The 9438-nt window shown below is 47.9% G+C and overlaps 1 protein-coding gene across 2 annotated transcripts in view; it reads left to right on the top strand.

Moving 5' to 3' along the window:
* Positions 1-9438, top strand: part of lrrc4ba (leucine rich repeat containing 4Ba) — a 29347-nt gene continuing 19909 nt past the window's right edge. The window contains exon 1 of one of the 2 annotated variants that reach the window (XM_034539625.1): positions 1-97. The gene's annotated coding sequence lies outside the window, so the exon portion shown is untranslated. Of the gene's footprint in view, positions 98-6800; positions 6823-9438 lie in introns of those variants that run through there. The other variant, XM_034539626.1, reaches the window with a different exon arrangement.

The following is a 9438-nucleotide window of genomic DNA, read 5'->3' on the forward strand; positions in this document are numbered from 1 at the left end:
GAGAGGTTCAAAGTAAAGGAGGGAGAGAACAGTCAATATCGAGAGCGAGGGATAAGGAGACATCCAGGACGACTACAACACCTCACAGACTATAGAGGTATGTATGTGTGAGAGAGGGCGGGAGAAAGGGAGGGAGGGATGTGGTGGGGGAGTGTGTGAGAGTTAGAGAGAGGGAGGGATATCCACTGCACTGTTGTGTGACTGGAAATTTAATAGAGAGAGAGAGGGAGGGAGGGAGGAAGGCAGCAGGGGAGGGGAGAGGAGCGAGAGAGAGAGAGAGAGAGAGGGAGGAAGGAGAGACGCAATGCAAAAGCACTGAGCTAGAGCCTGTTGTTGTTGGAATTACAGAGGACTGGGACAGGCTGTGGACGCTGCTAGACCCTCACTGCAGAGCGTGGGTCTGTGGGGGGGTGGGGGGTGGGGGGGGGTGGGGGGGGGGGGTGGGGGGGTCAAGTGAACGAGAACATATTGTGCATAAAGTGGAAAAGGGCGGCCAAGGCCATGCCGAGTGTGCAGTGTGCAATGTTAAATAGGAGAGATACAGGTTGGCCACCCTGTTGCTGCACCCAGACTGAATATGCAGCGGTCAGGCATTACCTGGTTTCCCATCTAAATTGTGCTTGTGTGTGTGTGTGTGTGTGTGTGTGTGTGTGTGTGTGTGTTTGAGCTGGAAAGAAGACACGTGTGTGAGAGAACACGTGCCTGTGATGGAGAGAACTGCCGTTGAGGAGCAAGGATGTGAGAAGGAGCGATTCTCTGAGTCTCGATATAGAGCGTTATCAATCCAGCACTAATCACCCGTCTGAATGCCCCCACCCCCACCCCACCCCTTCTGATGGACACTCACCCACCCACGCTCTCTCTCACATACACCCTCATGTTAATATCCTGCTGAGGTGATTAACAACTCAACCCTGATCACACCTGTAACCTTAATCTGACCTTCAACCTGACCTCGCCCCCCTCCTTTAATCATCCCCTCCTCCTCCTCCTCCCCCTCCTCCCCCTCCTCCTCCTATTCCATGGGGAGCCTCTGCTAAACTGTTCTCCCTTGAGATCAATCCCATCACTTCTCTTTCAAGAAGAATTTGGTTTCCGTAAAACAAACACACAATCTCTCTGCTGTCCTTTGCCTCCTCGCCCTCCATCTCATGGTGTCAATCAATACACCTGTGCGTACTGTGCTGTATACACCATTTATATGATAGGAGCTGCAAAGGCAGGCAGGGCTCCAGTCCAATGTGGCAGTGCTGTACAGGTGGGGCTCAGCACCGTGTGTGCATGAGCGTTGCCAAGGGAACCGGCCAAGCAGCAAATGTTCCCTGAAACAAGCTGTAAACACCACCATCATCATATTATAGAGATTATATGACCATATGGACACACATGTGCGATCTTGTCTGGAGTATTTAAATGCGGCATTGAAGTAATCAAATTATTATAATGAGTACATTAGATGTTTATGATTTCCTCTTATTTTGGCTTATTCATATTTAGGATTTATCCCTGCCTGTATCTTATGTGCAACGTGCATGGTGATATGTCTGCAGATTGCAATGTCAGAGGCATGTCATATATTTTTTTTTGCATACAAAAATAAGAAACTAATTACAAATAGTAATACACAACGTGTAGATAAAGTTCCATATGCAATGCCCTCGCAGCAGCAGTGTAACGTCCCCTCGACGTCCGCCAGTGGTTCCATCCACCTGAAGATTTCTGAGACAATTCTCATTACCAGCGGTAGCAGCGCACTTGGAAAGGGTGAATCAATCTGGGAGAGAGAGAGGGAGAGAGAGAGGGAGAGAGAGAGAGAGAGAGAGAGAGAGAGAGAGAGAGAGAGAGAGAGAGGAAGGAGAAGCCAGCGTCGGCGGCGGCTCTGCAGTGGAATACGATGTAATTTGAGGGGAGGTGAGAGCTCTCGGAGTATCCGACCAGCGCGTGTTGAGCGTGGTGTGTTTCAGGACTTGAACGCAGCATCCTGAAATAAAGGTAAGTCTCTCACTGGTTCCGTCGGCGACATCCACGCAGTCGAGATGCAGATTCACAAAGAGCTCCGACTGGTGTGTGTTGTGTTTGTGTTTGTGCGCGCGGTCAGTTTTTGAGCATTTTTTGTTTCACGCGCAACAAACTACGAATGCGTTGGAATGGAAATCCGCATTCATGACCTGATATGATGTGTGAACTGTCCACGCGTGCATTGTCCCGGAACACTGCATGTGGCTGATATCCAGGAATTACATGTATGATATGACGAGACAGACGTGCGCGTGTGTGACATTAATATGATTAGTCTTATCTGATCTGATCCGTATGCACAAATCAAACTTTTCTCAGCTTTAGTTTGGTGGTGTTTTGTTTATTTCCTCTTTGTTTGTCAATACAAGTGTGTCTAACCTTGGCGACACGGAGAGTAGCGCAAGCTGTTGACACATCGCTTAATATTTGATCCGGTTAACGCGCAGCTTTCCCTCAAATATACTGAATTAAACCGCCCTAATCGGACCCGTATGCAGTGCTCATGTGTGTGTGTGTGTGTGTGTGTGTGTGTGTGTGTGTGTGTGTGTGTGTGTGTGTGTGTGTGGTGGTGGTTGGGGGGGGGGGGGTCAGTCACCCTCGCTAGCCCCTTCTGATGACCCCACCATTTGGAGGAAAATGCGCAAGGCACCTTGGGGTGTATGCGCGGTGGGTTAAACTCTGAGTCAGAGCCCGGGGCCCCTCCGGCTGAGAACAAGGAGCAGATAGATTAGGACTGATGAATGAAGATCTGCCTCTATCTGCGACACAATGATACGGTTATGAGAGGATTTGAATGCTAATGTGCAGTGTTTCAGAGAAACGGGCTGGGACTGGCGTGAGGAGATTGGCGTGGAGCAGTCACTGTGCGCCGTGGACCAGCTGGATGATCTCCTGAGTTGTATGATAGAGAGAATATGTTATTAATGGGGTGTTGGAAGGTGAAGTGGGGCACTGGGGCAGGATTAGACAAGTGGGTGGGGGGCTCTAACGATGGGGAGGGGGGGGGGGGGGGGGGGGTAATGCACTGACAGAACTCTCCAACACTGCACTTTTTTTGTGTGTGTAGATTTGCATGTAAGGAAGGGAGAAGATGAAAGAGAATTTAAAATCGCCGTGTACCATTTTTGTTGGGCAGATCACGGTCATATGGTGTCGTTTAAAAATATTATCAATCACCACTGTTTTGCCGCTTGCATTTTACGTCCTCTGCTTTTTATTCGTGCAACCGTCTTACATTTAACGCTCACCTGTAAACTCCTACGCCGCAGCTCTATACCCTGGAGTGAATGACCCTGACACAAACCATTTATGAGCTCTCGCTTCGCAGAATATTCATTTCATTAGATCCAAAATGGGCCTGCAGAAGTAAAACTTTAAGAGGGTGGTACGTTTTTACGTTGCCTGTAAAGATATGTATTTTATCCACTGGTATTGAGGGCCTAACACTCCCAGCTGATCATCTTGGACTGTATGCATGGACTACCAGTCACATGAGGGTTGTCACATGATGTCACATTTAAAAAGGCAAGGTCTTCCCGCTCAGGGCAGCGCTTCAGAAAGACCGAGACGTCTCGCCGCTGCAAAAGACCAACATGTCAGCGGAATTTGTTTGTCTTGAACTTCGCCGCTGCTCCTCCTCCCACTCCCCGACCAAAGCGTTACCTAAGCTGAAACAAATTCAAAGTGGGCCAGGTGACTAAAAGGTAGCCATTTATGAGAATGTGGCCACTTGGAGGAAAACAAGAAAATGGTCTATTCAGCGTTTGTGTTTTTTTTTTTTATGGATGGAGGGAGGTGAATACCTCATTCTTTAGAAATTCGGGGACAAGCTGTACTGAATTAGTAAAGGCCTGGGAGCAGAGGGGAAATATTGCACAATTTAGGTCACACCTCCTTTTTAAGTCCGGGAAGATCAAAGTCATGACAGCACTTGAACTAATATGCATGTTATTAAAATTGAACAATGTCATGATTCACAAGGAAAGGTTAACAAAGATTAGTTGATGGGCTGCTGGTGGAATGTTTTATTCACTTTATTCCCCCTTTGAGGATTCTGCACCTGCAACAGGCTCCACGTTCAGACAACTGGGGGCCTTCGAGCTCTTCGTTGTGGGCATTTTTGTAGATTTTGATCAATTCCAATATGTTTGCCCTGTAAAAAAGCTGAAATCATCCCAGACCCACGTTGTGTTCCTCAGCAGCTGAGCTGCTTCAGTAAAAACAAAGAATATCCAGAACTTTTTCACCAATCCGACGACTTCAAAAAAAAGACCAAAGAAAGAGTGCGGCCATCTTACAAATATGAACTGTCAACCGTTAATTTGAACACATAGGCGCTCGTGTCCCACACAACCGAGCACCGAGTCTTTCATGTGTCGCAAATTAAGAACCGGCTGAGCGATTCCAGTCATTCCAGGTATCGGGCCAGGCTGCTCTTTAATTTCCGAGGCACACCACTTATGCATGGCCGATGAGCTTGATGAAAACAAGCAAGCGGGTTAACAGGGACATGGTAAATTACACTGGCACACCTGGCCTAGAGGGAAGGTGTGACTTTGAGATAATGCTCAGCACCCCGTTGCTCCGGCGCTGTTGGAATCAGAGAGACATTGTGGATTATTTCCAGAGGAGACGTGGAAAAGTCAAAACAAATACACAAGGGGGGGGGGGGGGGAAGAGGATGAGAAGAGTCCAGCATTAAAACCGTTACCCCCTAAAATATTGCCCAATGTCATCGATGTGTGCATCAGTAGAAGCCCGGGTGCTTCCAATCTGGTTATTGTGTCGTTTGCCTTTCCGTCGTCTGCTTACTGTACTTAAAAGGACAAAGACCTGCATTAATTCCGAGGGACGTCTCCGCTGCTGCATTAGAATGCAAAGAGAGTAACTGTTGCCCTAAATTCGGTGCCTGTGCGAGTGTGCGTTTGTGCACGCGAGTGTGTTTATGCACATACACTAATTCCTGCGTATGGGAGAGCGGGAGAGAGACGGAGATTGTAGATGACACTAAAACTGCTCTAATCAGGGCGAGCTGGTCCCTGATCTCATCACGGGGGAGTGATGGCTGCACGACTCGCTGATGCACGGAGGTTGAAGGGCGAGGGGGGGAAGTCGCTGATCGGCCGCGAGAGGCTGAACATTGTGGTAACAACCTCCGGCTGTCCCTTGATAATGCAGCACGACGAGCCCCCCAGTCTGAGACGCCACGTGCTCATCGCCGTGCCTCAACTCGGGGACAGAGATCTGAGATTCTGTTTTTGCGCATGATATGGCACAATTTGAATCTCAGAGGGGGGGCTGAGTGTGCATGAGCACTGACCCATCCACAGCAGAAATGCTAAGCTGCCTGCGAAGGCGGCGTGGATATAATTAGTCGTGATTGGTTTGATCAAGTCTCCCATCCGGGCCTGGGTGTTGACCCCTCTGGGATCATGATGTCTGTCCGAGCATTAACTATTAAATAACAGTTGGAAGAATGGCAACGGTTAATGGCACAAAATGAATGCTATAATCCATTTGACATAATTAGAAACGGTGAGATTTCTCCCTCCCCCGAGGAATATATCCTCATCATGGCCTAAAGTGGCGAGATGCAGGAAAAAATGGACAGAGGCGATTCCTTTCCCTCCCTCCTCGTGAGCCTGTGAAGGCGCCGTGGGAGGGCTGTCTGGCTGTGCTTGGCCAGATATCTGATCATGCGTTTCTAAAGATGGTCAAAAGTAGAGTCATCGCAGTAACTGGAGAGACGGAAACAGTCGGGTGGCTTTATGCCGTCTGAAATGAGCTTGCCAGAGAGAGTGTGGTCAGCCCTGCGTGTCTGATATTGAGTTTGGCAAAGAGAAGAGATATTATCTCCTTCTGGTTAGATTAAGTATTAGTAAATGTGATTGGATAATGAAGGCGGTCAGGCCTCGGCGACCACCGTGCTCTGCAGCTGGCTTGGCCGCATCCAGGCCCAGAGTCTCGGGGGAGTTTGTTTCGGGTCAGTGGTGGCATAAGAGCTCAATACAGCACTGCAGAGTCAGGCTGGGGCCTTTCCTCTGTCTGGATCGCCGGCTGGAGGCACCACAGTAGTGGCATACTGATGCTGATGATGACACTATAAATATTGATGATGGCATGAGAGCCAGTATACATGAAATTAGAACCCTGATGACCAAAGTGTGATGCTTGACAGTTTTTTTTTGTGTGTGTTTTTTTTTAATCTCCTTGATGTTTTTTTTTCTTTCTCTCTCTCCGCTTCTCGTGATTCAAGCCTGACACAAACAGGTTTGGTTTCCACGGCGCTCGGATGGATCACGATGAGACGCCAAGGAGAGAAGCGTGGGCGCACAAGATGACACGTAATCAAACGTCATTTTTGGATGTGGTTGGAGGTTGTCGTATATTTAGGGGAGTGTGGGGTGGGGGGTGGGGGGTGGGGGGACACTGACGTCACGCTGCGATGGCAGCTCCAGAAGAGGGCGACGAGACAGCGGAGGAGGTAGTTTAGTGAAGCTCGGCGCCATCGCTGTGATAAATCAAAGATTGGGCCGAACGGTTAAGACGATTACTCTCAGTGCCATCGCGTGAAGGCGTACATGCATTCAGTTTGTTTTCTCATTCCCTGGACTCGCCCGTATATGTAGAGTGTTGACTCAGTTGTGCTAGTTTATTTATATATTTTGCCCCTCTTGCACTTTTCTTTTGTGGTAGCTTGGGAAAGGGTAGCGCAGCGGGCTCAAATTTCCCTGTGTGGATGACAAAAACAATGGCTGTTGATTGGAAGGGTGTGGTGTACTATTGGACAAACCTACATCCCAAGTGAGTACCAATTTGATAGTGTTATTGAAATGGAGAGAGTTGGAAACCATGAAAGCTTTTTTGGAGCATTCGGAGCCAGTTTTCTTCTCAGCTGTGCTCTTGCGGTGACCTCTGTCTACTAAAGGATCAACGTGACCTGCAGACAACTGTTAGTCAGTTATCCGTCATTGCCTCCCTCAGAAATGTTGTCATTTGGAAGTTTTGCGAGGCGGAAGCAGATTTCGATCCAGGAACTTTCCCATCACACAGCAGGGTTTACTGAACCGATGCCCCGCTTTGGGGCTGCAGAGCAGGGCCGCAGACGCCCCGAGCCCCCGCCGACGTGACAGAGACACGCAAGATGGTGAGTGGTTACTATGGCAGGTTACTATGGCAACCTCAGGTCTCTGTGAGAGCTTCCATTTCGCACAGCGTGGGAGAGAAGGGAGAGAGGGAGAGTGGGGTGGAGAGAAGAACCCGCAGAGAGAGGAGAAGGGTGGAGAAATCAGCAGAGGAGGTGAGGTGTGGAAATAAACAAGCCTTAGGTGAAGGAAAAGAAAGGAGGGGGGGGGGGGTTGGGGAGGGGGGGAGTTGGGAGGGGAGAGAGAGGAGTGTAAAAGGAGAAAAAGTGATGGAGGTGTGTGAGTGATGGGGTGAGACTGAGGTGTGAGAGGAGCAGACCGAAGGGCAGGGGAGACGATCACGTGGCCCGTTAGACCAGATCTGCACTGCATCCGCCGCCTCGTAATCATTCTGGTGCTGCACAGTGTGTTTCCACTCTTTATCTCTCCCTTGCTGTTCCCTCCTCTCCCTCACCTCTCTCGATTTCGTTGGCACGGCACTCGGATGCGAGAGACGTTGTGTCAGTTGTGGTGACTGGTCTCCATGGAGACGTCCATCAGTCAGTCCGTGTGAGTGTTTCGTGGGCACAGCCTTATCGTGTTTGTCAGTGTGAGTGTTTATCTGTCTGTGTATTAGTCAGCGTGTCACTCATAGAGAAGGCCGGGGCGAGGCCTGAATGGAAGGGGGCCAAGAGAGTGTTGCTTATCACGCATGCATGCTCACGCTGTTTGTTTTTGTGTGTTTGTTTGTAAAATGACAGCCATTCATATACACAACACTGCAAGGTGACGTGTACAGTCATAGAGCCGGAGATGCACAGACAGATGGACTCATAATCAAAGCGTATCCACCTCTGCTCCACATGTTGCGCCACACTGTCTGCATGTTTATTCCCCCTTTTTCAGGTCTGAATTCCTAATTTAACACTGAGCCTCGTGACAGTGTGTAAGATCTACCGCAGAGTACTGCTGATGTTGCACTCCTTTGTCTTCTGCATATCTTACACGTTATCTTGTCCACTCAGTGGAATGGGCCACGGTGTACACAGCAACACGACACTGTCAAAACATTGTGTGACTGATTCATATTCATACGTCTTTGAACTACCTCGCTTTTTTTTACATTGGAGATGTACAGATGTGTGTTACACTCAGTGTTCCCCTTCATGTATTTTACAATATAAAAGTTATTTTTTTTAAATTTTTATTTTCTACAGTGTGTAGCATCATAGGAGGCCACAGCTCCATTTGTTCAAACCTATATTGATGGCCGTGACCTTGACCTTGCGTCGTAAACCAATGCTTGTGATGACATCGCCTGCTCTGTAACAGAGCTCAGGTGGAGCGGTTAGGTTCAAGTGTGTGTTCATGACATGACATGCGTCTGGGTTTGTCGAGTTCCTGCCAACCCACAGACTGAAATAAGTCTTTTGTGGGCTGCCTACATCAGAAAACATGTGATTCAACAAGCCACTTCAGATCGGGCTCCCCTTCCCATGTCACATGTCCTGCTCCCCTCTGAGTATCTCCACCCACGGCCAGCAAACTGGGATTTTTTGAGAAGGGGCTTAAAGGCGCTAAAACGGAGCAATGCAGGTATGATAAAAAATTATGTTTTAAACATTGAAGCATGTAAACATATTGACGTAAAAAAAATACAAGAATGAACCTGAAAATGAGAAAGATTAAAAAAACGGTACCTGTTAATGTCTTGCTGCTACAGCGTGGTTGAAACGAAGCTCCAATTAGGGAATCAGCGAGCTGTGTCCTGGTATGTGGATGTGCAGCACACCAGCCTCCTACTGTTAGATTAATACTTAATAATAAGAGTGCACACTCTGGGGCTCTCCACCACCTAAATTGTGCAAACCATATATCCCCTCAGCAGTGCATTACACACAAATAAATGAACATCAAGGCAGGAAGTGATTTGCATGAAGAATCAAAATCTTTAAAATCTCCAGAGTTTCAAAAACTGTTAAATGATAAATAAAATGACGGCATGGCACTAACATTGGGCCTCATGCTGCAACATTCTCTTAAATTATCTTATATTTTCTTTAAGAGAAACAAACCTTCATAACCATCCAAATCTGCGTTTGAACAGTTGTGATGAATCCCACTTGATAAATTAAAGAGGTGTGGCTGAATTAACATTGGTAACGCCCCTTAAATATTACATAAGGGCACCTGGTTTGAAAGATGACATCAAAAAAAGGCTGTAAGAAAAAACTTCAGCAGTATTGAAATGGAGTTTTAGTCGAATAAACTTAAACAAAGTAAACATAAAATCAAA

This window comes from Cyclopterus lumpus, chromosome 8 (genome assembly GCF_009769545.1).
Source record: "Cyclopterus lumpus isolate fCycLum1 chromosome 8, fCycLum1.pri, whole genome shotgun sequence".
In the NCBI taxonomy this organism is placed as follows: domain Eukaryota; kingdom Metazoa; phylum Chordata; class Actinopteri; order Perciformes; family Cyclopteridae; genus Cyclopterus; species Cyclopterus lumpus.